Source organism: Parasteatoda tepidariorum, chromosome 7 (assembly GCF_982258835.1).
Source record: "Parasteatoda tepidariorum strain Cologne lab strain chromosome 7, Ptep-v5.0, whole genome shotgun sequence".
In the NCBI taxonomy this organism is placed as follows: Eukaryota; Metazoa; Arthropoda; class Arachnida; order Araneae; family Theridiidae; genus Parasteatoda; species Parasteatoda tepidariorum.
In genome coordinates this window covers 90,736,698-90,750,192 of record NC_141761.1, presented here as the reverse complement: position 1 = coordinate 90,750,192, position 13,495 = coordinate 90,736,698, and the positions used below count along the sequence as shown (strand labels likewise).

At 30.8% G+C, this 13,495-nt stretch overlaps 1 long non-coding RNA gene across 1 annotated transcript in view; it reads left to right on the top strand.

Annotated features, from left to right (window-relative positions):
* The window catches only part of LOC139425994 (uncharacterized), a 72,137-nt gene that overhangs the window by 57,257 nt on the left and 1,385 nt on the right, over nt 1-13,495 (top strand). The window contains exon 2 of the long non-coding RNA XR_015435609.1: nt 3,337-3,401. This is a non-coding gene — a long non-coding RNA (uncharacterized LOC139425994). The remainder of the gene's footprint in view (nt 1-3,336; nt 3,402-13,495) is intronic.

Below are 13,495 nucleotides of genomic sequence, written 5' to 3'. Positions count from 1 at the left end.
ATATATATATATATATATATATATATATATATATATATATATATATATATATATATATATATATATATATATATATATATATATATAAAAATATATATATATATATATATATATATATATATATATATATATATATATATATATATATATATATATATATATATATATATATATATATATATATATATATATATATATATATATATATATATATATATATATATATATATATATATATATATATAAAAATATATATATATATATATATATATATATATATATATATATATATATATATATATATATATATATATATATATATATATATATATATATATAAAAATATATATATATATATATATATATATATATATATATATATATATATATATATATATATATATATATATATATATATATATATATATATATGTGTGTGTTTGTTATTTTTTTACTTATTATTCCCCCCCCCCTTTTTTTTCCATATGTCTATAATTTTTCTTTGTTTTATTCTTCATTTTGAACTTATCTAATGAGTTCTGTTTACTTGCAGCTTAAGCGCAATAAATGAAACTTATTGTTTTTCTTAACTTTCTTCGTGTTTTCTTGTATTTATTTATTATATATATATATATATATATAAAAATAAAGATTATGAGCAGTCAAACATGTGAAAAATTAAAAATTATAATATTATGTACTTTTTTGCTCTGAATGCATTTAGAAATGCGGTAATTAATCCAAAAGTTTCCTCTTATCCAAAGCGGGGTGGGATAATATGTGATTGCTGTAAAACACCCAGAAGCAACATTAATGAGATTAGTTTGGTGAAAGTGGAGCAAAAGTCTCCTGAGTTTCCCGAGAGAGGGAAAATCTTCTCACTTCCTGAAGTTTTCCCGAAAAGTCAGAAGAGAGAAGAAAATATTGTTCCTTTCTCTCTTTATATTTTTCCTCGCGCAATCTCGTGACATACTTTCACTTCGATGAAACCTGACGTCAGTTAGATAAATGCAGTGTTTTGAATGAAACGGAAATTCTTTACTTAAAATAAAGTAGATCAGTTGTAGGATATCTGTCTAAAGAGATAGATATCTAAATGTAGGTCGAGAAAAATTAGATAGTTGTAAATATTCCTCAAAAAATGCAAAATATCTGTTTCAATGTTTACTTACAGTATAATTACTCTGCATAGTTTAGAATAACCGCTCTTAATTGTATGCTAAAAGCTCTGTATATGTGAGATTATATATAGATTATTAACCACGCGTGGTACAAATAATGGTGCATCTTGATAGATTTTGTTCTGCGTGATTTTGATCTAGTAGATGCTACTTGTGATCAGACTGCCAAGTATTTAATTGTTTGAGAGAATATCTTAATCATGTCAATCAACTAGTGCAGATAATATTTTAAGTAATGAAATCAGACTCAAATACACTCTAAAAAAGTGGTTATCTAAATTAAGCAAAAAATGTGTAAAAAAGCCCCCAAAAAACTTAATCTGAATTTGAAAACACCATATATTTAAAATTAGAACAGCGTATAGTCATTTTTGAGTAAATTGCATGTGGAGGGAGAAATGTGTGAGAAAGACGTTCATTCGCTGGCGGCAGGGCTCGAACCAAGGACCGCTGTGTTCAAAGTAAGATACTCTAACCACATTAGTTGTACAGTCCAGTACAGGGAGACTTAGAAAGTTTTATTTAGTGGCTGCCGCACTAACACGTTATGAAGTACAGTTAGCGTAAAAGAACAGACCACCGTGAATGACTTTTGATCGGGTTTTTACGTTCTAGTACTCAATCATCATTACTTGAGGATGTAACCTTAAAGATGCTAATTAATTAGTACGAACGATATTTTAAGTTAGGAAATCAGACCCTAAAACGTTTTTACTTCAAATAAAAAGAATTTTTTCCCGATGGATTCCGATTTCTGACCTCCAAAATGTAGCGGGTAACCACAATTCTGGAAATATGTTCTTATATGATCAGGAGATCGATCGAAAGTTTAGGCCCCTAAATGTCTAATCTACTTTTTGCGTACTTCGTCATATATCCAGAACCCTTTATTGTGAAATAAAAATTATTAAATATGTTTATCCCGTAAAAATACACACAAAAATAATTTTTAGTAATGATTTAATAATTTTTATTTTATTTAACAATGGTCGAAAAGATTTTTAATTTCAAAGTGTATAATTATTTACATGATTTGTACGTAATTTTAAATGGCAAAATACAAAATTTGAATGAAATTGGTAAATAGTGCTTGAGAAATTCGAATTTTAAATTTATGACATTTTAAAAATTTGATTTCTCTGGAATTTTTCGACAGATTTAACTGGAAATTTATGTTCTGTTATTTAAAATTACTCTTTTTAATAAGATATAAAAAAATAATATACCTTGGATTTTAACATTTTTTCGGCCGTTGTTTAATAAAATAATAAAAAGTAATAAATAATTATTAAAAAGTACTTTTTTTATGGAATTATTTTTGGATAAACTAATTTTATAATTGCATGGAATGTTTTTTAAGTTGCTTAAAAAATTCTCGAGGAATTGGCGAAATACAAAAAAAAAAGTAAAATTAGCATTAGGGTGCCAAAGTCTAAACTTTCAACCGCTTTTCTAACCAAGCTATTAGGACCCCATTCCTTCATTGGAGCTGCCCCTTATATTTTGGTGATCAGAAATTAAACGGTTGAAAATAAGTTGTGTTAATTCATAGAAAGTGTGTTTTTGTGTCTAATTTCATAACTTAAAATATTGTCTGCATTAACTAATTAGAATATTTGTGTTTGCACCCACAAATCTTTAAGACTGATTTAAAGTATCTGTTAATCCGATCATCAGATCAAAAGTTTTTCAGTATGTTTCGTTTATTTTTTCCAGCACTGAACGTTGCTAAGATCACATTCAAACAAACATTTTTGACAAATATACAGGGAACCAAATAATTTTTTTAATCAAATTTAAATAGTTAGATAATATATAATAAATATTAAAATGTATAATTTAAGAAAAAAAGTTTTCAAAGTCTCAATAAAATGATATAATTCGAGGCAATCACTTTCTTAATTGTATGCTTCCACTCATTCTAAAGACTTTAAAAAGCATGATGGCGAAAAAATGAATTTCTATGCATTAAAGTTTCATAAAATGCTTTAATTTCATACATATTATAGAATTTCTTTTATTTGCTACTATAAATGTCACATAGTTTGAAAAATAAAATAAGAATCAGTTTTTTTAAATGTAAAATAATATAAATATTTTCGTAATTGCTCAGATTTTCTAGTTGTTTTATCTAATTTTATTTTTTCACTTTTAGTATCCTCTGAGGAAGGTTAATTTCTACGTATACAGTGACATTTTAAAAACATGCAAGACAGACAGGTAATAAAATAAAATATTTCCCTTTTGGTTTGATTTTAATTGCTAATATTGCACTCAATATCAAAACTTTTGATTTCTGTTTGTAGGCTTTTGATTTCTGTTATGAGAAAATATTTATAAAATATGATATAAGTTTTTCAAATTACTTTCTTAAATGACTCATATTTCAAAATATTCGAAATATTCATTAAGGGTGCTAAAATTGCTTCAAAACCTTCATAGTCCATTACTGATTTCCCTTTTCATAAAATTATTAGTTTTTCTATTCATAAAAAATGCACAGTAATGATAATTAAATAAGAAATGCGTGAATGACACGAAAACAGTATGACTCCTAACTTCCGTTTTTTTACCTATTAATAACAGAGTTTTAATGGCACTTTCCACTTGAAAAAATACATGCAGTTGATAAAGTATGGGCATAGTGAAAATTATTCTAATGTTGCTAAATACTATTCAGATTCAAACATTTCTAACTTGAATATTTTAAATAAAGAAATCTGGAATTTTTTTTAAATGTTTCTTTACAAAATATTTACGCGTAAATGAGATATTCTTTTAATGAAAAAAGGGAATTTAACCCCTTTCACCTCGCTTCCGTGAAAATGACGGGGTGAGTTTTCGCCCTCTATTTCTCGATCCCGTGATATTTCCGGGCTGGAGTGTTCAGTAGTAAAGCGCCAATAAGAATATATCTAAATCTTTTCTTTTGCCCGGAAAACATTTTATTTCTCATTTTACACACTAGATGGCAGTGCCAGGATATTTTTAAGGTAATTGTAGATGGTTAGTTTATTTTAAACTAGATGTCAGCACTAATCAAATACGTGTATTTGTGATATGTGAAAAAATTAGCACTTTTATGAGCGTTTTCTTGAAAATTAACCGATCGTTAAGGGGTTAAGAAGATCTTACACAGAGAAAAAAATTCTAGTAAAATCACCGTACTGTATGGTATTGACACTTCTGGTAAAAAAAAAAAATCATTAATTCTGGAAAATAAACGAAATAAAAGACAAAACATTGGGTTTTTAAACCTATTTATTTGGTAATTTTCCCTTTCATATGACAAAAATTTACTGAAAATTCTGGTTTCCAAAATTATAGTTCGTATTACCACACATTTAGTAAGAAGCACAAAACTGAAAAGTAAATTTAATCGAAAAATGGCTTTTATGCCAAGCACTAAGATATCGTGATAAAATTACCCAATTTTACCACACTTGCTAAATTTTGTCACATATCATAAAATCATATTTAACTGTTAATTTTACTAAAATCATTACCAAATCGTTTTGGAAAAAATTATCGTACTTTTCGATGTTTCCATAGAGCCAAAAATATGGTAAATTGTACCGTATTTTGGTAGTTTTGACCATACTTTTTTTTTCAGTGTATTTATATATGTCCTAATAGCACTAATTATGTAATTTTATATGAAGTTATCAGAATTTTGCTTGAAATATATCATATGTTGTTCATAGCAATAAGTATTTTTAAATACTTGCGTAAAAGATAGTGCAGATTAGGTGTCATAAAATTATATTTTGGTTAGAAAAATTATAGGAAACTGACCGATCATTAACGTGATTGATCGGTCAGTTTCCGATACGTGATTGATCATTAACGTGATTGATCAGTAAAAATACATTCAGTTTGTTTGCTGAAATAGGTAGTTTGTTTAATATTAATCATCATCATCATCAATCGTTATCTGTTCTCTCTCTCTATGAATGTAAGCTGTTTTTTTTTTTTTTGTTCAACTTATCGTTACATTTTCTTTTGCTGCGCGAAAACTATAAAACGCATGACTTTAATATTACGAAGGGGTGTGGAAAAACAAAGAGGGAGTGCGATGGATTAAAGAAAATTAGCATTCGATAATTAGTTCAAGAAATTGTAACTGTTAAATACTATGTTAAAATAGCACGTTTGGACGATCTGTAGCCCGCTAAATTTGAAACTAGGAAGTTGAAATTTGACAGGCTAAAGGGCCTTTTTTTTTATTTGCGATCTTAACACTAAGTACTTTATTTTATTTTATAACCGTCGTTGAACAGTCGATCCAATTTTTTGAGTTTTACGACTGCTAATGTTTTTTCTGCTAATGTAATTTTAACCTAATCCATACTACAAGAGAACTCCTGAGCTAGAGAGAAACTTGCCTTCATGAAGGACTTTTGAATCAGCACTTGCATTACATGGAGAGGGAAACCGTGAAAACCTCCCACAGTTAGTCTGACGGCAAGGGGACTCTAACCCATCATCCGTCTACCACTGAGGATATTTTACGTCAGAACTGTGGTCTGTGCAAGCCGGATGCGGAATTCATATTGACCAGTCATCGCTGGGATTCGAATCTGGTTCACCTGACTGGAAGTTGAAAGCTCTATCTCTGAGCCATCTACCACTAAGTATTATCGAAATTTCCTATTTATTCGAAAGTTATTGCAAATTTAACAGCTTTTTTCGTTAATTTTTCTCAGCTTTCTTTACTCCAAATATTGGCTATTTATCAGTTTTTTTTTAACTCTAATATTGGCTATTTATGCAAGAAAACTTATTTATCTCTGTCGAGATTGTTTATTTTAAAAGCTTGCGCACGAGTTGTTGTGAACCAAGAAAAAAAGTTTGAGAGAGATTACGTGTAACCAGATATGAATCACAACATTTCTATTGAAATATATTTTTTTTAAAAAAATTGCTGTACAAGGTAGAGAAGAAAAACTTCAACGAATAAGAATTTTTTTTTTATTTCTTATAAGCAATTTTAGTTCTTTTTATTTCTTATTATATTTTTGCCCTTCCTAGTTGATTTATATTATCAGATTTTGAAAAAATATGGTTATAGAAAAGTTTATCCTATTGAAATAAAAATTAATTATATTTATCATTCGGGTATAATGTTATTGTTCGAGATCAATTCCTGATGTTCAAAAATTACCATGATGAACAATAAACAAACTTACCATGATCAACATAAAAACATATTTTCGCAGTAACTATAGTAGGTATCGTGGTACCAATATTTGTATATATTTAATACCTAGTAAAAACATCCATTATTATAATACCTGTAGTACCTATTACTAAAATTAATTAAGCATCATTAGCGTCATTAATAATATAGCGATTTTTTACAGTTCTCATGCAAGAATAATTTTCTTTTCCCTCCATAAAATTTGCTTCTTAATACATTTTTATTCATTCATTTCGTTTTTATCACTGAAATTAATGAATTGCAATTCTCGAAAATAATTTTTATTTTATAAACACCGTCGAACAGCCTACCCAATTTTGGGTTTACGACTCTTCATGTTCACCTCCGTAGCCTTGTAATTTTGAACCCAATCCAGAAGACAAAGGAACTCCTGGATTAAGTATTGGGGGAAATTTGCCTTCCCGGAGGACTTTTTTGATGGAACAAATTCGCATTTGCGCTACATGGAGAGTAAAAATACGAAAACCTCCCACGTTAGCCTGACTGCTATGAATCTCTAACCAATGATCCTTCTACCACTGAGGATATTTTACGTCAGCACTGTGATCTGTGCGAGCCTGACGTGGAATTGTATCGACCAGCCATAGCTTGGATTCGAACCCGTTTTTCCGCATTGGAAGGCGAGCGCTTTATACTTTGAGCCACCACGGCTCTCTCCAAAATAATTAGTAATAGCACTAATAATTTTGCAATTTTTTTTGGCGAACGAACTATTATCGGTACTTATTTTGAAGATAGTAAAAAAAATCCCCCAACTCTATTGACGCCAGTCAGCTTGATTAAACTTGGTACTAAATATTATTGCCATTTCAAGTAACGTGTTATAGTGAACCTATTGTGCCAGTATATGCTCCCTGTACTGTGGCAATAACGTTTTTTAGCACTCTCCGAAACAGAAAATTACTCTAATATTACCTTACTACACATTCATGTCATCTAATACACAGCCATTTTTTTATTATTTGTTTTGTATTCTGGCATAGCTTCATATAGTTTGTTTACGATAAGAACTCCCCACTCCACAAACTCCGAGGCCGTCTGCTGATATGAAAGCAATAACAGCACATTTAAGGGAGGGTAGCTTCTTTTCACTCTAGAGATGGCACAATGGACCGTTGAAAAAGATTCCCGTTCTCTCGCCGACTCTACCCAAAGACTGCCCTAAACAGTGACCCGACACCCCTACCTTGAAATAGATATACCTCGCTACCATATAGTCTCCGCCACGTGTCCATAAGAATAGCTAGGGGAGTTCTTACTTTAGTTAAACTAAACTATTACATTAACCATTTTAGATAAAAAGCTCTACTCACCAAAAGAAAGATTTGCGTACAGTATTAGTTAAAATATGATAATCAGAATTTATCATAATTTTTCCATGGCTTAATACAGTATTTCCCAAACTTATAACTTTAGTGTACCCTTTCTAAATGTTTCGTAACGCAGTGTACCACTAATAAAAAAATGAATGTATTTTTTACTATAAAAAATTGCACAAAAGTTAAGAATCACAACTGGCTTGACACTAATAATTATATTAACTGTTAATTCTGTAAAAAATAGTCAATAAAAAAATACGTTATCGTAAATTTTCATGGCCAGCTTTGTTTTGAAATAAAACGTTTTGAAATTTTCTTTTGTTCCATGTTATTTTGCATAAGAATGTGTAGCCCCGCTAAACTGTTCCCGTACCCCTGGGGGTATGCATACCGCACTTTGGAAAAAACTGGCTTAATACATAACTTGAGTTTTTATTTCATTAGTTCTTGTTGACTTTTCAGTCATTAAGTTTATAGAAACACGCTTTAAAAGCCCAAGTATCAAAATAAGAAACCTATTCCCATTTTTTTTTCAAAATTATTAATGTTGATTTCACTTATGATAACTGAACATAGGAAACTTAAGATGAATATTTCATAAGAGCGTGTAATTAAATTAATTTTTGATTGATTAGAGCTGTAAGCTAGCAAATCACTCATATTATAAAATATTTGTCATACCTTTGAGAAACTCTTTCTTTGGGAAGTTGAAAAGAGAAGTTGTAAAGGAGACAAGTTTGCCGTGTCTACCTATGTATTTATACCTATGTCTACCTATGTATTGGTTTAGAACTGCAGGTTTGTATAAAGTACATACATATACACACATACATATAAACATTCTGCTTCATTCATATAAATTATATGATGCGTAAAATTTTATTTAAATTGTCACTCATTCTTAACATCTAAAAACTAAAATTTTATTTTATGATTGTTGGAAGCTTAGTTGTTTTTGTGTCACGTACACACACCGAAGAGCCATTACATTATGACCACCCTCCATCTATAACAATGGGCTCGCTCAGATTTTCATGGTTTCTCGCCCAGGAACAGTGTTTTCATGGGACACATTAGGACCCATAATCCTCATAGAACAATCCCTGACGTCTGTAAGCTACTTAAACATAGTTGCAGACCGGGTTCACCCATTCATGGCAACAGTTTTTCCTGCTGTGGATGGTGTTTATCAACAGGATAATGCACCATGTCATAAGAGTCGAATCGTCGAGAAATATTCCAGTGACTTTCAAGTCATGTCTGGGCCCCCAAATTCACCTGATCTTAATCCAATAGAGCATTTGTGGTCCTACTTGAAAAACCGAATTCGCGCTGCCACGCTACCCCCTCACAATGCGAGGGAATTGCAGGACCAGTTGGTGAGCACTTGGTACCAGATACCTCAGAATACCTATCAGCACCTTGTGGAATCAATGCCACTGCGGGTGCTAGCAGTTTTGAGGGCTGAAGGTGGTCCTACATGTTATTAGCAGGATGGTCATAATATAATGGCTCTTCGGTGTATATGCATGTTACATTATTTAACTTGTTATGCATGTTACATTATTTTAACTTGCTATACTTGTAACGTCCTACATTATTTAAAGTTTGAAATGCAAATTTTATGAAATACATGAATTTTTATGGCATTTTACCAAAATTTTAAACTTATTTCTGATTAATGTAAAATATTTTTTAATTTCATTACATAATATATTTTTTTTAATTTCATTGAAGTTATTTGTGTTTCATATCTTTTATGTGATCAAGTTCTTAAAAAAATTAAAAAAAATTTTTTCAAAATTTGCAGTGTAAGGGACTTTTTTTTAATTATGTGTTATTATTGTATGCAAAGTTAATTATATTGTAAAAATACATATTAACAATGCAGCTTTTAATGTTGTTATTTACATAAAAAGTTTATAAAAGTTTCTGATATCTCTTGTAGTACATAATGAAAGATTGATTGTATTGAATATACACTGGTTATCATAAATTAAGGAAAATTCACAAAAATCGCGATAACTCAAGAAATTACACATGGAATTTTATGAAACTTACCCACAATATACAACACATAGTAAGGTATTAAACAACATAAAAAGAAATTATCAGACATTAATAGTAGTATAGAAATTAGCACATGTATAAAATAAACAAATTGGAAGTATCGGTTTGCAATAGAAAAAGTACCTTTAATATGGAATATGATTGCCTCTAGAAGCAATACAGCACAAACAGCGATGTGTGATGCTTTCAATTATGCGGTCTATCAGTTCAATAGGAAGTGAGAGCCATTGCTCTTGTAAAGCAGTTGCAAGCGTGGCAAGGGTCTGAGGGGGCGGATTGATGGCAGATACACGCCTCCCTAGAGCATCCCAAACGTGCTCGATAGGATTCAAGTCCGGGGATCGAGCTGGCCACTCCATGCGAGTAATTGTTTCCTGTTGAAGATAATCATCAACAATGCGAGCTCTGTGTGGTCTTGCATTATCGTCCTGTAACAGGAAGCAATCACCAATTGCCCCGGCATATGGGCTCACATAAGCATCAAGGATGTTGTCTCGATAAACCTGAGCATTCACGGTTCCCCTTGGAAAGACATGGAGGTATGTGCGCCCTCCTAAGGATATGCCTCCCCAAACACAGACACTGCCTCTTCCGTATGCATCTCTTTCACGGATGTTTGATGGATGATAACGGGTCCCAGGTTCTCTCCATATCAAATAACGTCTACTGTCACTTTCTAGACTAAACCTGGACTCATCCGTAAAGAGAACAGGCCTCCATTGATCTGACGTCCAGTGGACATGTTGTCGGGCCCACTGCAAACGGTCTCTCCTATGGCGTGATGTGAGCGGCACGCAAATGGCTGGTCGTCTCGCATACAGACCACCTTCGTGGAGCCTTCTGCGCACAGTTGACGTTGACACCAACCTTCCGGTGGCTGCAGCAAGAGAGGATCTAAGATGTGTCGGAGTAGCGGTTCTATTCCTGCGTGCACTTAATGTCAAATATCGGTCATCGGCACTGGTCGTAACAGTTGGCCGTCCTTGACTGAACCTCCTAGATGCCGAATCTGTGGTTTGAAATTGCCTCCAAAGTCTATGAACCACAGATGGACTCACATTTAGCCATCTGGCCACTTCTGATTGACTCTGCCCTGCCTCTAGTCTCCCGATGGCTCTCCATCGTAGTTCTTCAGGCAAATGATGCCTAGAGGTCATTATTACGAATTGGCTATCTCAGATTTTCAATGTCGCAATCACAGTAAAATTTGTGTGCTTTCTCTCAAACTTGGACTTTTATGCTCCAGGCAGATGACGTAAGCCGAGTGCAGCGCCACTAATTTGCATATTGCAATTTTACTCAGCTACTCTTAGTGGACAACATATGCAAATTTTGCACGGTTTGGCTTACTTTTGAAAGAGTTATCGCTATTTTTGTGATTTTTCCTTAATTTATGATAACCAGTGTATTTATTGAATTCAGATTTTTCTTTTCTGTATTTTTCATAACAGTTTACTACGTTAAAAATATTTAACTACAAACATTAAAGTTTTAAATTTTGCACAATGATAATTATTTTATGATGAAATTAATATTTTGATTTCTGCCAGTTAAAAGTTTCACCATTTTGATTATACACGAAGAAAAATGATCTACTAAATTACCGTATTGTATGGTAATGATATTTATTTTATGGTTAATTTAAGCAAAATCATTATTAAAGAGCTGTGGTACAAATTCGTGAGCTATTTTAGTGCTTCCATAGAGCCAGAAACATGGTAAATTTAACCATATTTTGGCTGTTTTGACCATATTTTTTCTTCTATGTAGCAAAAAATATTTTCTTAAAAAAAATATTTCTTAATTTAAAAAAGTAAAATTTAAAGTTCAAAAAGAAATTGTTGGTAAAATTTTATCTAATACATATTCTGTTTTCAATAATTAAATGCAGTATTTTAAATGTGATTTGGGGAAATATAATGTACAGTTATAAATAAAGAAATTATCAAACACAAAACTTTATTTCCACATTTTACATACAATATAAATGGGATAATTTTTAACATTGAATACAAGTGTATAAATTATATTTCTTTGGATAACAATATGGAGTAATTATATGATACTTTCTTGATATTCAAATTACTTTGCCCGCATCATTGAAGTGTTCAGTTTTGTTCCTTTATTTTCACTTAAAAATATGATAATATGAAGGCAAAAACAAAGTATTTTCATTATCAATCAAAATTCTTTGAGACGTTTCAAATCTAAAAGGTTTTAAATAATCAGTGAATCAGTCTTTCAGTTTTCAAAGCTTTGCCAAGAAAGCTTTACTCGCAAATCGGGATGAAATTAAGTAAGTAATATATAAATACTTTTTTCAGAGAATTTAAGTCAGTTTTAAAAATGAAGAGTATTTAAAATTGTAATTTTTCCTCCACCACGCAAAATGAAGCTCGCTTAAGAATAATATGATGTTCATGTAATTACATTGCTAGAAGTTTCTTTCTACCGGCAACAGTGTGTCTATTCAATTGACCGTAAAGTTTACGATAAAGAACATTTTTTAACTTTAAGGTTTTGAAACTGTTTACAACTAGTATGATTAAGAAACTATGAATACAAAAATTATACGATATTTTTTAACCATTTACAACTAACATGGCTTCAAAACCATAAAAAAAGAAATTTGACTGGACATTGGAGATGATATAGCAGCTTCTTGGTGCTGCCATCTATATGCGAATGAGAGTATCGTATTCTAATAGCCCAGAATCTCCAATTTGGTAGTGAAGGATACTGAAAACTCTACATACGTTGAAGGGGATGGAGAGAGTATTGCTCTGTAAACGCTGGGGCTCGAACCTCCACTCCGTCGGCGATGAGATTAAGCGATTAGCTCTCTCAGTTATAATATGTACCCATCTGCAAAGAACTAAGTGGTTTCATTAGGTGGGCCTGGCTAACGTGATAAAATTCTGGTTGCTTAACCATATTAGGTGAAAGCAGACTATAAACGGTTTATCTCACAGTTAACAGTTTGAATACCATCTTATTCATAGTTATTTGACTGATATGTTTGAATAATGTAAAATAACATTTAAACAAATTGTTATTTAACCATTTTCCCCAGAAGTTTTTAACATCGTATTATGAGTTTGTAACAGTTATTTAAAACTGTTACGTGAATTTTAACCTATTTTTACCTGTTCCCTCTATGCTTGTTCTGAAAATGGTGCAGAATGTTAAAGTAAAGAAAAGACAAAATTTTGTGGGGAAGGAAACGATTGCGATCTAATTTTTTAATCTTTTAAAAAATAATTTACTTCAATGCTACATTACCTGAAAAAAGTTAACTATTAATTTATCTTAATGATTTTCATTTTAGAGGAAAAATTTCACCCAAATGGGAGATTTAAAAAAGAAACATTAATAACTTTTAAAACATTTATGCTGTTTTTGCCTTCTAAATCCCAGCTAAATCTTTATGGCAAGATGGTACACATAGTTTAAAATTATAGCTTTGCCTTGAGTATAAGACATTTAAACTTTAACTTTTCAAAAATTTTGTTTGACGAAATATTTTAGAAAAAATCCTGTAAAAATTGGTTATCGGAGAGTAGTGGTGGCTATAGAAGGTGTCTTTAACTTGAATATTGTTTTTGATTCCCGTGTCATTTAAAATAAATAGGCTTTCACTATAAATATGTTTTTTTCACATTTTTCATATAATTTTTATGAAAAAAAGTTAATTGACTGCACAA